General features: G+C 40.3%; 1 protein-coding gene across 6 annotated transcripts in view; it reads left to right on the plus strand.

The window, feature by feature from the left end:
- The window catches only part of TBL1X (transducin beta like 1 X-linked), a 274,926-nt gene that overhangs the window by 150,313 nt on the left and 110,136 nt on the right, over positions 1 to 14,477 (plus strand). For 4 of the 6 annotated variants that reach the window (XM_030572409.1, XM_030572427.1, XM_030572393.1 and 1 more), the window contains one exon: positions 13,320 to 13,427. The exons of the other annotated variants lie outside the window; for them this stretch is intronic. The gene's annotated coding sequence lies outside the window, so the exon portion shown is untranslated. The remainder of the gene's footprint in view (positions 1 to 13,319; positions 13,428 to 14,477) is intronic. 6 annotated transcript variants of the gene reach the window in all.

Below are 14,477 nucleotides of genomic sequence, written 5' to 3' on the forward strand. Positions count from 1 at the left end.
CCAGCTCAGCTAGCCATGTCCCCGTTTACCAAGGAATTCAGCTGGAATTGACCCAGATTATGTAAAATTTCTTACTAAACTTTTGAGTCTATCCCAGTGCTTAGCTTGAAGTGAAGATCCATATCATTTCCTGCTGAGAGACGCAGACTCCATACTAGCCACAGGCTTCTCTTGTGGGTCTAGTGCCTTCCCTTTTTCGTATTGACCTACAGCCATAATTCAAGTATTTAAAACATCCAAAGATTGTTTTCAAACTTTACCCATTTAAAAATAAATCTTTAATACGTAACTGGACAAGGTGATAAAAAAAATTGTAGGTTCACGTTCACCTGCGTCTTTTAACAACTCCTGAGTGTTGAACTTCAGCTTCAAAATAAATGACATACTCTGAACCAATCGTAGTGTAATAACCTATTTCTTGTTTCCTTGTATTGCAATATCTCCATTTTTCCATGCCAGGGGCATGGAAAAAATAATAAACAAAACAATGTTAGCACATTAGCTGGATCATGATGATTTCAAGCACAAGTTGGATTGTTGACCTAAAGTGTAATGGGCCTAATAGAAAAGCAATTGTTTAAACAACCCCTCTCTGTGTAGCCCATTCCGTTCTATCCCATCTCATTCTCTTCCCCCACCCCAATTGTACAAGATCTAAATGCATTATTCTATAGCAGCTTTGCTTTTAAATCAGGAAAAATAGTTTTAAAATTATTTTTTAAATAAATGTATTTAAAAATATTCTTGCTACATTCAGCAGTGCTTATATTTTTCCAAACAAAGGCACTGATCTTGCAATCTGATCCATATAGGAAGACACTTGCAACCCACATAGTTTCATTGACTTAAGTATGTGCAGGAGTCCACCAGAAAGGATCTGACTACAGCATCAAGCCACAGCAAGTACGAAGAAACAACAGTCTATTTCAGTGGTCCCCAACCGTTTTGTGATCAGAAGAACGTGGCGGGCGCCAACAATTTTTCAAGGCTTATTTTGTATTTGTACATTAAATAATACATTAAATACATTAAATAATACAAAAAATATATTTAATATTACATAATATATGAATCCAGAGAGAAGAGAAAAGCCACGAGGACAGCCCTGGAGTACTCTGTCCCCAGCAGGTGCGGGGCCCCAGATTCTCTTCTCTGCTGTGCATTAGGTGGGCCTCACACCTGCTGGGGACCGAGAACACCAGCGCCTGCAGCCCCAGAGTTCTGTATCCCCGGCAGGCGCGGGGCTGCAGCTTCTCTCTGGCTTAAGCCACGGCCCCGCACCTGCCAGGGATCGAGAACACCTGTGCCCACAGCCTGCAGCCCCGAGTTCTCTGTCCCTGGCAGGCGTGGGGCCGCAGCTTCTCTCCCCTGCTGGGAACTAGGCAGGCCCCGCACTTGCTGGGAACAGAGAACACCGTGCCCACAGCCTAAGTTCTCTGTCCCCGGCAGGTCCCCTTCTGGGCACTAGGCGGGCACACATAAATGCCCAGGCAGGCACCATGACACCCGCGGGCACCACGTTGGGGACCACTGGTCTATTTTATGCCATTGCACCTATCTGGCCAAGGATTGAAACATCCGGAGATAGTCTGACTGGATATTCAAACAAACAAAAGTCCCAAACAAACTATCATGATATTTCTCAGAACCAGTAGTTCTTTGGTGGCATCCAGTAGTTCTATCCTCCTGAAGGGCATTTGTGCTCATGATCTGAGTATTTTTGGATTTTCACTCCTATGTATTATACTCAAAATTGCATAGGAAAAAATAATATTCAGAAAGTATTGCTTGAGAGCAGTGGTATAATCCTCTTCAGGACCAAGAGAACTATATTTTGATCCACTAGAGATTTTTCTTTTTGTTACAATAGCTTAATCACTATTTATATATTTTCGCATTATTTTTAGCATCACATAATTCCATAGTATGTGTGCATTAAGTAAGTGTTTTCTGTATTGCATCTCCAACATCTGTGTATAGCTGGCTAGTTAATCAGATATAATTATTCAGGGCTGCTGAGGAGACTATGGTATTGTGTGTTTTTCTCCTCCCCCCAAATAATGCAAATTTTCTTTAAAAAATATGCAGTAGCAAGCTGACATTTTGACTTGAGAAATATTAATAGAATGGGACCCACAATACCAATGATTCAGTCATCTGTCAGCCTGATAAGTTCCAGTGGGGAAATGTAGCCCATAAGGCTTCCAGCTAATTATATTTAAGTTGTTTAGTACTGCTAGGAAACAGCATCCAGGCAGTCGCTGAAAGCTTTGAAGCTGTGTGCACCATTCAAGTGTGTGTTCAGAAACTCATTACCCTTTTGTGCTTGTGTTGGATGGATTTTAGGAAGCTGACATGAAATAGAGAGCAGGAAACAATATCTGAAAAGACATTTTATTTGCTTCTGATCCATTTCCTGATTCAGCAGATGCTAGTCTGTAATGCTTTATGCAATAACTACATATGAGAGAAAATGTTACTTAACTTCACCAGATATTGGCCATACAAATCTGTTTATAATAACATGCAGCAAAACAGAACAAGTTAAGCTCCAGCCACACCGAAGTTATAAAGGGACAGTCCATATCCAGACTCCTGAGTGGCATCAACTGTCTAAAGTGCCTAACTTCTCTGTGTCTGGTAAGTTTATTGCAACTGTTTCTGTCAAAGCCTGATCTCGCAACAGTTGTCCATCCCCTTGCATTTTCTGCATTCAAATCCTGTCATGAATGCTACGTTACCCTTTAAGACCTCTTGGAAACTACAGCTTGTGCAGAATGCAGCTGCCTGCCTGCTTGGCAGTGCTAGCTACAGGGAGCATATTACATCATTTATCAGATGACTATGCTGGCTTCCTCTTTGTTTCCCAGTCAAGACAGAAACTGTATGGAGCTTTATAGATCAGTGTCAATAATGTGAATTGCATCTGGACACAAACTCTCACCGAGTACCGCCCACTGGTTTGTTGCAGCTGAGGTGAGCTCTTTAAAAGTCCCTCTCCACATCCAAACTTCTGGGGTTCTGACAGTTCTCAGTGGTGGAGCATTCTGAGGTGTCAAATTCACTTCACTTTCTGTGGGTGGCAGTCCCAGGGCTTATCTATGCACAGAAATTGCGTGGATTTAATTAACCCATTTTCCATATTGATTTTGTTAAATCAGTGCAACCTACTTGTGTGTGCACTCTCTTAAATTGTTTTAATGGATGGCTGAGAAGACACACCTGAACCAATTTAAGAGTGTTCACAAAAGGAGATTGCAGCTTTTTTCATCAATTTAGAAATGGATTTGATAAAATATATACAATTTGTGTGTGTAGACTGGGACCAAGTCTTCCAGTCTTTTTAATGAATGGTGCATGGTTCATCTTGTTCCTCAGGTTTTTACTTGAGGTGGGTTCAGTGGAGAATGGAGTTTGATATTTCTGAAAGGGGAACATCCCTCCCTCCCCCACCAGACTTTTTATGACCATTTTGTTTCCTTTCCTTTTATTTTATTAACTTTTGTACATGTGCCTGTAACTCTTACAGGCCATTTTATAAGTTAAGAAATAAATCTCATGAATAGAGTTGCCACCTGTCCACTTGCCATTTAGCGTTGCCAGGTGCTTGGTTTTCGACTGGAAAGTCTGGTCAAAAAGGGAACCTGGCAACCCTAAATGGTACCGAAACCAAAAGTACAGTTACTGCAGGGTGGGGAAAGGTGCCGGGTCATTAACCCATAACAACCCCAGCAAAGCCGGGGCTGCCTCCTACCGTTGCAGGTTCCTTGAGATGATCCAGTGAGTGACGGTGGTGGGGGTAGAGGAGCAAGGGCCGAGGTCTTGTGGAGAGCTGGGGCAGGGTCTCAGAGGTACAGTTAACAGCAATTAGAAATGTGGCGACCCTACTTATGAATGAATACCAAGAAACAGAACTGGTTTTGGGGCTGGATTTTTTAAGCATAGAAATTAACATTTATTTTATTAACCCTGAGACTGTGAATGAAATGAATATTTGTTAGTGTATAATTTAATTTTTAATTAAAAAAAGGTTTCCCACCACTTTCAAGTTATGTGAGTATAATCATTGTCCATGGTTTCTTAATGTTTTTTAAATTTTTAATTGTGTATCCTATATTTATTTATTTTTAATCTTCCTCTTGAAACAATCCTAAATTAATTGCATCAACAATAGGCAGCTTCAGTTCAAAATCCTCATGGAGTTTATCTCATATTTTGAAATTAGCCTAATTTCCATCTTCCATTTCCTTTCTCATACTCTTCCTCCAATGGAGACCAAATTCACTCTGAGTTTTCATCCTATTACTATTACTCCAGTTTACAAGGTCATCCAGATCTTCCTGTATGATATCCCGGTCCTTCTCTGTATTGGCAAAACCTCACAGCTTTGTGTCATCCACAAACTTTGTCAGCACACTCCCACTTTCTGTGCCAAGGTTAGTAATAAAAAGATTAAATAAGATTGGTCCCAAAACCGATCCCTGAGGAACTCCACTAGTAACCTCCCTCCAGCCTGACAGTTCACTTTTCAGTATGAACCATTGTAGACTCCCGTTTAACCAGTTCTTTATCCACCTTTCAATTTTCATATTGATCCCTGTCTTTTCCAATTTAACTAATAATTCACCATGTGGAACCATTTCACATGCCTTATTAAAACCGAGGTAAATTAGATCCACTGTGTTTCCTTTGTCTAAAAACTCTGTTACCTTCTCAAAGAAGGAGATCAGGTTGGTTGACATGATCTACCTTTTGTAAAACCATGTTGTATTTTGTCCCAATTACCATTGACCTCAATTTCCTTAATTTCTTTCTCCTTCAAAAATTTTTCCAAGACCTTACGTACTACAGATGTCAAACTAACAGACCTGTAATTACCTAGATCACTTTTTTTCCCTTTCTTAAAAATAGGAACTATGTTAGCAATTCTCCAGTCATATGGTACAACCCCTGAGTTTACAGATTCATTAAAAAAATCTTGCTAATGGGCTTGCAATTTCATGTGTTGCTCTTTAAGAGTTTGGATGGTGAACACATCTTTTAGCTCCTGTAGAGCTCTTGTGTAGGAGGGGTCAGATTAGGATCCCCACACTGGTTCAAGGTATGGCATTGCTGTGATATTGATCCTCTTAGTTGTCCAGGTGTCCCTTGTACTTGAGAGAGGCTGTTCCGGTGAAAGGGCGAAAGTCTTCCATTGGCAATGGAATTACAGCTATTGACTTTCTCTGTATTAGCTCTAGCTCAGCAAGGCGCCTTTGACCCAAGAGCTGAACAATGCAGAACAGAATTCTACCACATCTGTCATATAATTGAAATGTGAATAATAATTCTCTCAACTTATACGTGAAAAGAGAGACTGAACTATTTCTATGTGATTGGACCTTGATACCAATTCATCACTTCTGGTCCTCAAGAATAAGACTGGCATTTTAAGGGTGTTTTTCCTTTTAACCTGTTTATGAGGGAAAGCTTTTATTCAGTCATGCAGTACAATAATTATTTGTCTCAAAGTTGATTTCATAGTTTGTTTTTATCTTGCTGATTCATACCTATTCTGTGTTGCCCTCTTCACCGGATGTGACTTTGAAGATGTCCCATCAATGCTCAACTGAGTCAAAACATCCCTCTAAATTCAGTAAATGCATGACTCAGGGCTTGTCTACATGGAGATTTAGCAAACCAGGGTATAGATGTATAGCATATTAGCATGCTGCACACTAACGGGCAATATGGACCCTGCTACCACACACTAAAAGTTCTGTAGTGCACTTTGACCTGCTCTTTCAGCGCACACTACAGAACTTCTAGTGAGTGGGTCCATATGATGTTTTTGTGTGCAGCAAGCTACTGTGCTATACATTCACACCCCAGCTTTCTGAACGCTAAGTTTCTGTATAGATTGTCACTTAGAAACACAGATGCTATGGTGATGGGGCAGTATAAGAACCTAGACACACATACGACTAGTACAGCAAACCATTAAGGAATGGTTGAGCTAGCTGTTCACCTTTTTCAGGTAAATAAATTGAACTGTGAATAATAAAGTGAAAAATAAAATGAAATGGATCACATGATGATTATCTATTCTGTTCATTCTGTCTGGGGCACATGGCATTGGCCACTGTCGGAAGACAGGATACTGGGCTAGATGGACCTTTGGTCTGACTCAGTATGGCCGTTCTTATATTCTTATGTAATTTACTAGGGGGAGATTTTTATTGAGATGTTGAAAACCCAGCTCTTGTCTAGTCTGGGTATAAACATTGCCCCTTTTGTAAGAGTAGTTGTTGCCAAAACCTCCACCCATACTGTGCTGGGCACAAGTTGATTGTTGTCTGTGTCCCAGAAGTGGCTGCATTTTAGTGATGCTGGTGCCATTCTATGTAAAATAGTAATCCAAAAAAGAAATTAAAAACCCAAATCACTTTCAGCAACTTTGCAAGTGGCAGCACTTTTAATCTTTTTGATTTATATACTTTTTAGGAATAGCTTCATATATTTTTAAAGCATCTTTCAGACAAGATATCTTTGGTTTTATTTTGCCGGATTGTGACATATTTAATGATGGTATCCTGCAGTTTGCCATATATTCTGGTTTTCATACAAGTACTAACGGTTACCCCTCAGGGACTGTTTGAAAGTATTAAAGCTGTTTATCACTTTGAAAGGATACAAAACATTCATTTTATGTATTAGATAGACGGCACGGCTTTTCTAGAGGCTGAAAGTTAATTCCCTCCTGTGAGGCTTCTGTGGTTTTGCATACTACTGAAAGTGGCTTGCCTAACTTGTATATAAAAAATAAAATAAAATCCATTGATGAAAGGGGAAAATATGAATTAGACTCCCACTAATATAATGGCTTACGGAACAGTGCTAGGGAAATGTATTTAAACATTGTACCAGTAAAATTGGCACCTGGTTTGCCCTGTCTATGCTGGCTGGTCAAGCCAGGTAAGAAAATGGGGTTTACAAAAGGACCTAGGTAGGTTAGGCACCTAATTTTTACTGATTTTTCAATGAGAGTAGGCACCTAACTTGCTTAGGTGTTTTGTAAACCTCATTAGGCACCTGTCTGCATCTTTGGATTCCTAAATACCTTTGTAAACCTGGCCTGTGGTTCCCAAATGAATGTAGGCAATATTTAAAGGGAGACTAGATTAGGAGCCAGGGTGCAGTAGATAGATGTACTCATCTTTCACTTCTGAATAAATACAGACAGGACCAAATTCAGACTTGGGGTAAGTAGATCTAACTTCATCGACTTCTAGATCCAAGGCCCACCTCATAGTTTGGCCCAAGTAGAGATTTCTGTTCAGTCATATCCGGGATGTGAGTATCTGATCTGGATGTAGATACAATGGTAGAAGCAAACAGACTTACATACAGCCAGATAATTATGATTTTTGAGTTGTAGAGAACTATGTGCAGTGTTGCCTGTGCTATGCTAGATCTAAGCCGGTGCTACCGATCCCTCCCCAAAAATCCCTCTCCCAAATGAGTTCTCTTTTGTGCCTATGAAGTCCACAGGGAAAAGAACAGAAATAAAACCAATGTCTTCACACAAACTTTTACATATAGGGTTTATAGTCGTTGAATATCTGTGTCCTTCTCTCCAGCAAAAGGTTAGAGTCCTTGGAGGAAATCCTGGAGTCACTGGACTCAGTGGTAATTTTGTCTTGCATTTCAGTAGGACCAAGATGTCATCCCTGGACTTTTTTCTCCTGTTGTTTTGCATGACACGACAGCGTTGTCTTATAAATGTCAACTAAAGATTGAGAGTGGTGGTGGTTGACAGACATGCTCAAGCATATTCTCATGGCTGATTTTCATATTTTTAGGAATGGTGCAACATATAATTCCAAACCACAAGCATCAGAAATATGATTAGAGTGTATCGGAGGCGTATTAGAACTGTTTTCCTGTGTTGTTGTTTGTTTACATACAGTCAACTTCTTTGGAGTTCTAGCCGCACAAGCTGTAATAATGACACAAAAGAGAATTAAAGCTGTCCCTCTGATGTCTGTTTTTAAGCAGAAAAAAAAATTAAAACTTCAGGCTATTGTTATGTGGCCATATATGGCAGTTAAAGCTAACATTTCAAGCATTTCTTTTTTAATTTTGTTGTAAAAGGACATGCCAGGATACTTTGGGTGCCAGAAATCAGAGTTTTTTTAAATATATCACAGTAAGTTAGTATGCAAATAGAAAGTATGATTATTTTATTACCTCTATCAGTGTTCCCTAAACAGTGGGTTGCAAGAAGGGTCTAGGTGGACTGTGTGTGCCCTGGAGGCACTCCCCATCCCTCTCTCCTCTTCTTCTGCCTCTCCCCCAATTTCTCACCTCTGCTGGGCATAAGGAAGCGGCGGCCAAAGCTGGCAAGTGGACAGTCAGCAGCTTGGCAACGCTTGTAGCCCAGCCACAGGGAGAGAGGAGCTGGCTGGGGCTGCAAGAGTCAGGCAGGGGACTTGGGCTGAGAAGAGGAAGGGAGATTGGGGCACAGGGGGCTGGAGGGCTGAGCTGGCGTGGGAGTGCGGTGCAGGGAGCAAGGATTATGGTGGGTCCCCCAAAAAGACAAAATGCAGTTGGTGCGTTGCCTTTATAAAAAGTTTGTGACCCACTGACTGTATTACTAGATGGCTGGGTGCCAGCTGAGACTAGGGCCCTATTATGCTAGGCACCAGACCAAGACCTAATGAATGGTCCTTGCCTCAAAGAGTTTACCGTCTAGTTAGAGAAGATTGACAAAGAGAGAGAGAGAGAGGAAGTATTAACTAACATTGCACAGTCAAGCCGCATAGAGTGTTGGAGAAAGAAAGTGCCTCTGGAACCTAAACATATAGCACCACAGGTGTGTGTATATATACAAAATATTACAAAACAAACCACTCCACTGCATGCACACACTTCCCCTCTGGAGAGAATGAGAGAACAAACACATTGTTAATTATGTTACTTAATGTGCTCCTGGAAAGAGCTCAGATACAAAGGTGATGAGTGCAGTATAAGGACGTATATAGAGTAGAAAGGAGATTAAATGACTTGGCCAAGGTCACACAACAAGTCTGTAGCAGAGCCAGCAATTGAACCCATACCTTGTTACTCAATCCAGTGTCCTAACCACAAGACTAGACTATAGTCTCTGTCCAAAGGCAGTTCATAGATTCATAGTGTTTAAGGCCAGAAGGGATCATTAGCTCATCCTAGTCTGACCTCCTCTATATCATAGGCTATTAAATTTCACCTAACTGAGACCAATAATTTGTGTTTGACTAAAGCATGTCTTTCAGAAAGGCATCCTGTCTTGATTTGAAGACATCAAGAGATGAAGAATTTACCACTTCCCTTAGTAGCTTGTTCAAGTGATTAATCATACTTACTGTTACAAAGTTGTGCCTAATTTCTAATTTTAATATGTCTGGCTTCAGCTTCCACCCAATGGTTCTTGTTGTGCCTTACTCCACTAAATTGAAGACCCCCTTTTATATCCAGTGTTATCTCCCCATGAAAGTACTTATACACTGTAATCATGTCACCTGTCAGTCTTCTTTTTGATAAGCTAAAGAGATTGAGCTCTTTAAATTTTACACTACAAGGCATTTTCTCCAGGCCTTGAATAACTTTTGTTTTCTGCATCCTCTCCAGTTTTTCAACATCCCTTTTAAAATGTAATCATCAGAACTGGCTGTAATAGTCCAGTATCAGTCTCATGAATTCTGTATACAGAGGTAAAATCATCTCCCTGTTCGTTTCTTCCCTGTTTTTACGTCTAAGCATCACATTAACCCTTTTTGCCACAGCATGTAAGGGACCAGGGTTTAGGTGGTCTGGCCTAGTGGTCGGAGTCAGAAGGCAGGCTTGGGATTTGAAACTGGAGATCAGGAGACAAGATAAAGTCTGGAGTCGCGGCAGGTCAAAGTCTGTATGGTTGGCCAGACAACTTCCTGGGGCAACCCCCGGAGTTAAATAGGGTGTTTGGCCAATACAGGGCCACAGGGTACTGCCACTTCATCTCCCTTGGGTGAACTTCCTGCAACACCTATTCTCTACAGTGCTCCCTGGCTGTAGCTCTGCACAACCTCCCAGTGGCACTGTGGGAAGTCAGCTGTCCTGGGTTTTAGTCCACACAGCAAATTTGATAGAGAAAATCTGCTTTTCAGAAAGTAAACTGTGTATAGTAAAATTCTGCTTTCCCCCACTAACACCTACACCACCATCCTCACTATCACCACCTATTTGTATTCCTTTGCTCTGCCTGTGAGGAGATCATCCTGTGCTCGAGTAGTTATCAGTATGTAGTTTCCTCCAGTCTGTCAACTAAAATAAATCTGCTGGAGTCCTTACCACCAAGAACACAGGATGCTCCCTCTTCCTGGGCTGTGTGTTTTGCCCCTCCGGTGCTACTAACCTCTTGAATTCCGATCCCTTGATATGGTGCCTGATCCTGCAGTAATGACATCCATGAAAATGTTACCACTGCAGGATCAGTTTCTTGCTTTACTTCCAGGAGTCCACTGGGTCTTCTCCATAAAAGATTTCTATAATACATCACTAAATATCCAATTTCAATTTACTGTTAATACTTGACAATAACTGTTCTGATAACTGCAATGATCAAAATACAAAACCAAAGCATTATCTTTTGATTAGCTCTTTGATTTTTTTCATGTATCCATAAATTTGATGCAGGAAAAGGGTTAATGTAACTTGGATACATGAAATATTTATAGAGCTAAAGAGAGATGAAGGTCTCTGGCCTTCTGCTAATATCCTTGAATTATGACTATTCTACCTGCTTTCACATCAACGTAAAAAATAAATAGCCTCCTGACTTTTTATAGAACTGGCAACATTTGAGTCCCAAATGTAGTCAGTAATAGGGCTGAAGTGTTCCACCAATAACCCCTCTATTCCAGCAAAAGCTTGGTTATTCATATATCAGTATGTGTTGCCAACAATATTAATCTGTTAGGTCAGTCAGGTGTGGACACACTCCCACTGAAGTCTGCAAGACACTACATGGGGTAGGGGAGCCACCTGTATCAAATCTATTGCGTTTAATAAACAATAATAATAATAATAATAATAATTAATACCTAGTTCTATATAGCAAAGGTGAAAAGATGAATGGCCTTTAAATGGTTCTGTTGCTTTGCTAATAGTATTTTTGAGAAAGCTTTTGATAAAAGCAGGCAATGATACAGTGCACCAACATTTGTAAGAAACCTTAGTCTGACAAATTTATGAGTATAATAAGAATGGAGAGTATTAAATATGCAGACACAATATTTAAATAAATCAGAGCTATAGTAGGAGCCTTTATCTGCTTTACAGGATGTGTTAAAATCAGTGATTCCTGAAAAGGGCTAGAACATGAATCAGTTAATTGTTGTCTAGACCAGTACCATTATAACTTGTCTTGTTGAATGCACAAGTATCAGGATATTGAATATGAGCTAAAAAATTTAGTATTTAATATTCTATGAGTTTTTCAGTGAAGTCTGGAAAGAGGGGTTATAACAGTATAGTCTTCCAAACATATTTAGGGTACTGCATTCCATATTTACAAAGTCACGGTTTTTGGAGTTGTTTTATAGAAGGGGATCATAACACTCAAAGAGAAGAAATGAAAGAAAAACAACTTAATCTCAAGCTGTCAGCATGGCTAGATGGCATGAAATAGCATAAATCTCTCATTATTCTATAAATATGTGGGAGCACACATTCATTAGACAAACTCAATAGTAATGGCTTTGACTTTTAGTTAGTGCTATAGTTTTGTCGTGGTGGTCACGGAAACTGTGAATTTGAAGGAAGTCGATGAAATACCCCAAACTGAGTGAAATGTTTCCAAACTGAGTGATGTTGTGACCTGGTGCATGCAGGTTTGGTCCATCTGTCCCTCCCTCTATCCTCTATCCTACCCTCAGTGGTCTTGCTATCGTGTGCATCAGGCTGCAGAACCCGGAGTAGGGAGCTGGTTCCAGCCCCAGAGTACAGGAGACACTGCTGAGGGGATGAGTGCAGTGTGGGCTCACTCTCCAATACCCTGTCCTACTGCCCCCTTTCCATGACTTTTTTCCCCCACACCTCTGCCATTAAATGTATTCAACATTTTTGTGACAATTATAGTCCTGCTTTTGTCAATTCAAGAATAGTTCATCTGTTGTTCATATCAAAGTTAATTGGAACAACATGGAAGGCCTGATTTCCCCGTGGCCTTGTCTCTTGTAGAGTCATTTACACTTGTGCAAAATGGGTGTAGTAAAACAGTATGCATGTGGGTATAGAATTTGGAATTTGTTATGTTTTACAGTCACTTTGTACTAACAAGAATGAGTATGTGGTACAAGACAGATGGAAAATCAGGGCTGGATTCATGAAAGCTAACCTCTAATGATGTTGGAAATACCTTATTGTATAAATCGATTGAGGAATTAAATGTTTTAGTTAAAAAAAACGTTTATTGTGTGGTTTTAGGAGCTATCAAAAGTCTTTGGAGAAGGACATAACTCACTAATAAATTCAATAAATCATTTCATCCTGATACATTTTATTGTTTTATTAGTAAGAACACAAGACATAAGATGGGCAGAACAGATGAAGCTTGAAATGTAGCTTGGGGTAAAATCAAAAAGTAAGTTAGACACATGGAGGCTGTTCGGGGGGGACGGGTATGAAATAAGGCTCCACTGGAAAGACAAAGGAAGGCACAGAAATGTCTGGTATTTGAAGAGTGTAGGAAAAAGGCTCCTGTGGATACAAATATTCTGGCACACCTTTCATGTTTGATTCCATAAAGATTTCCACCCTGACCTTCCCAGAAGACCAAGGGATGGATGCTTTGGTCTACCAAACTCATTTTGTTCCACTTACTTGGCACAAAGTGAACTTAAACCATCTGGAAATTCCTGGTATAGGGGGAAGCTCTGTTTGCAGTAGGGTGAAGTGAATTGTCTGCGTTCTATTCAGCTACAACTCTGTCAGACTTTAACACGTACAAGTGCCCATTGAAATGGCAGAATTTTGAGCACCGATCCAGATTGTCTTGAGGCTCCTGTTAGTTTCCTGAGTTCCTACAACCTGCCTCACAACCACATGTGTACCATTTGAATAGTATGAGTCCTTGTGAGTTTCGCTTCTATAGCTCTTTCTATCACAGCTTTATACCCCCATGGTTCAGATAAGCCTCCCATCTCAAAGGATATTAAAAATGGTTGATAAACTGGAGAAGGCCAAGAGGAAAAACTGACAAGTGCTCCTCTTTTGAGGCCATGTAACCCGGTCTGACTGGGTCTCTCTGCCTCTCATTCCAGACTTATCAACTGTCGGATGTCGTGATCTCAATGGTAACTCAAACCCCCAGACTCTCGACAGCAGCCTGCGAGGAGCAGCATTCAGCAGCTCAAAGGTCTCACGACCAGGTAAACCAAAGTAATTCCAAACATGGACTTACCTTGAGAATGCTGTTCTCCAATTCTCCCCACTTTCAGATTTTTCTCTGCTGGCCTAAGTCCTGGTCACAACTGGAGCATAGCATTTGTAGAAAGAGTTCTGTTGTTAAGTCTCCACTGCACTATAATTCAAGGCTAAGATAGTCCCAGGTCCCTCAGTCTCATTTGATAAAAGGTCCATAAATATTATCAGTCATTTCTGAAAATCCTTTATATAAACTTCACCAAATTATAAAAATTGTCAGGAAAAAGAGCAAAGAAGCAAGCTATCACTGATAAAGTGGATTCTGTGTTAGCTAGCTGCTCCAGAAAATTCTTTACAAGAGAAGGAATCTACTCTCAGACATCCTCTGTTGAAGAGAGTGTATTAATTTTCTTATATTTATTTAGAACTATCTGTTTTACATTAGACTAGAGTCCTTACAAAATTATTTGCAAAATTATTTTTCTCTCTTCATGAAATCTGTCTTAATGGGTGCTGGAGAATTTCCATTTTGCTGGGTATGGTATCAAAATGTTTGTACAATACTTTCCAAGACATCATACATCTATCTGTCTGTAGGGTTGGGGATTATGCCAACGAGAGCCTGCAGGGCACGTCGTCAATGATCTGGTGCAGAATTCTTGATTAAATTTTGATTCTTTCTCTATATTGGTGGACTCCTATGGAAGGACATGTAGATCAAGGCCTTAAAGATATGTTTGGGAAAAAGACCTACGTAACTTCAGTACAGGGGAAGATCAGGACCTTTTATATACAGACCTAATCCTCATCCCAAATATGTTGGCCCATCATTGTTACAGAAACGAAGGATTGGCTATCATATGTAGGTGTAGCAATTCATATATTCAGAGAATTCTGCCTAGCTCTCAGGCCACTCCATATTAGGGGCCAGCTGGCTCCTTTTCAACAGCGGTGTTAACTGCCTCATCATCTCTAGCTTCTGGGGAATATTGTAATGATGGCTGTTTTATAAACTTTCTAAAGTTTCCTTCCATACCCCTTTCTTTGCAGATTGT

Source organism: Gopherus evgoodei, chromosome 1 (genome assembly GCF_007399415.2).
Source record: "Gopherus evgoodei ecotype Sinaloan lineage chromosome 1, rGopEvg1_v1.p, whole genome shotgun sequence".
Taxonomy (NCBI): domain Eukaryota; kingdom Metazoa; phylum Chordata; order Testudines; family Testudinidae; genus Gopherus; species Gopherus evgoodei.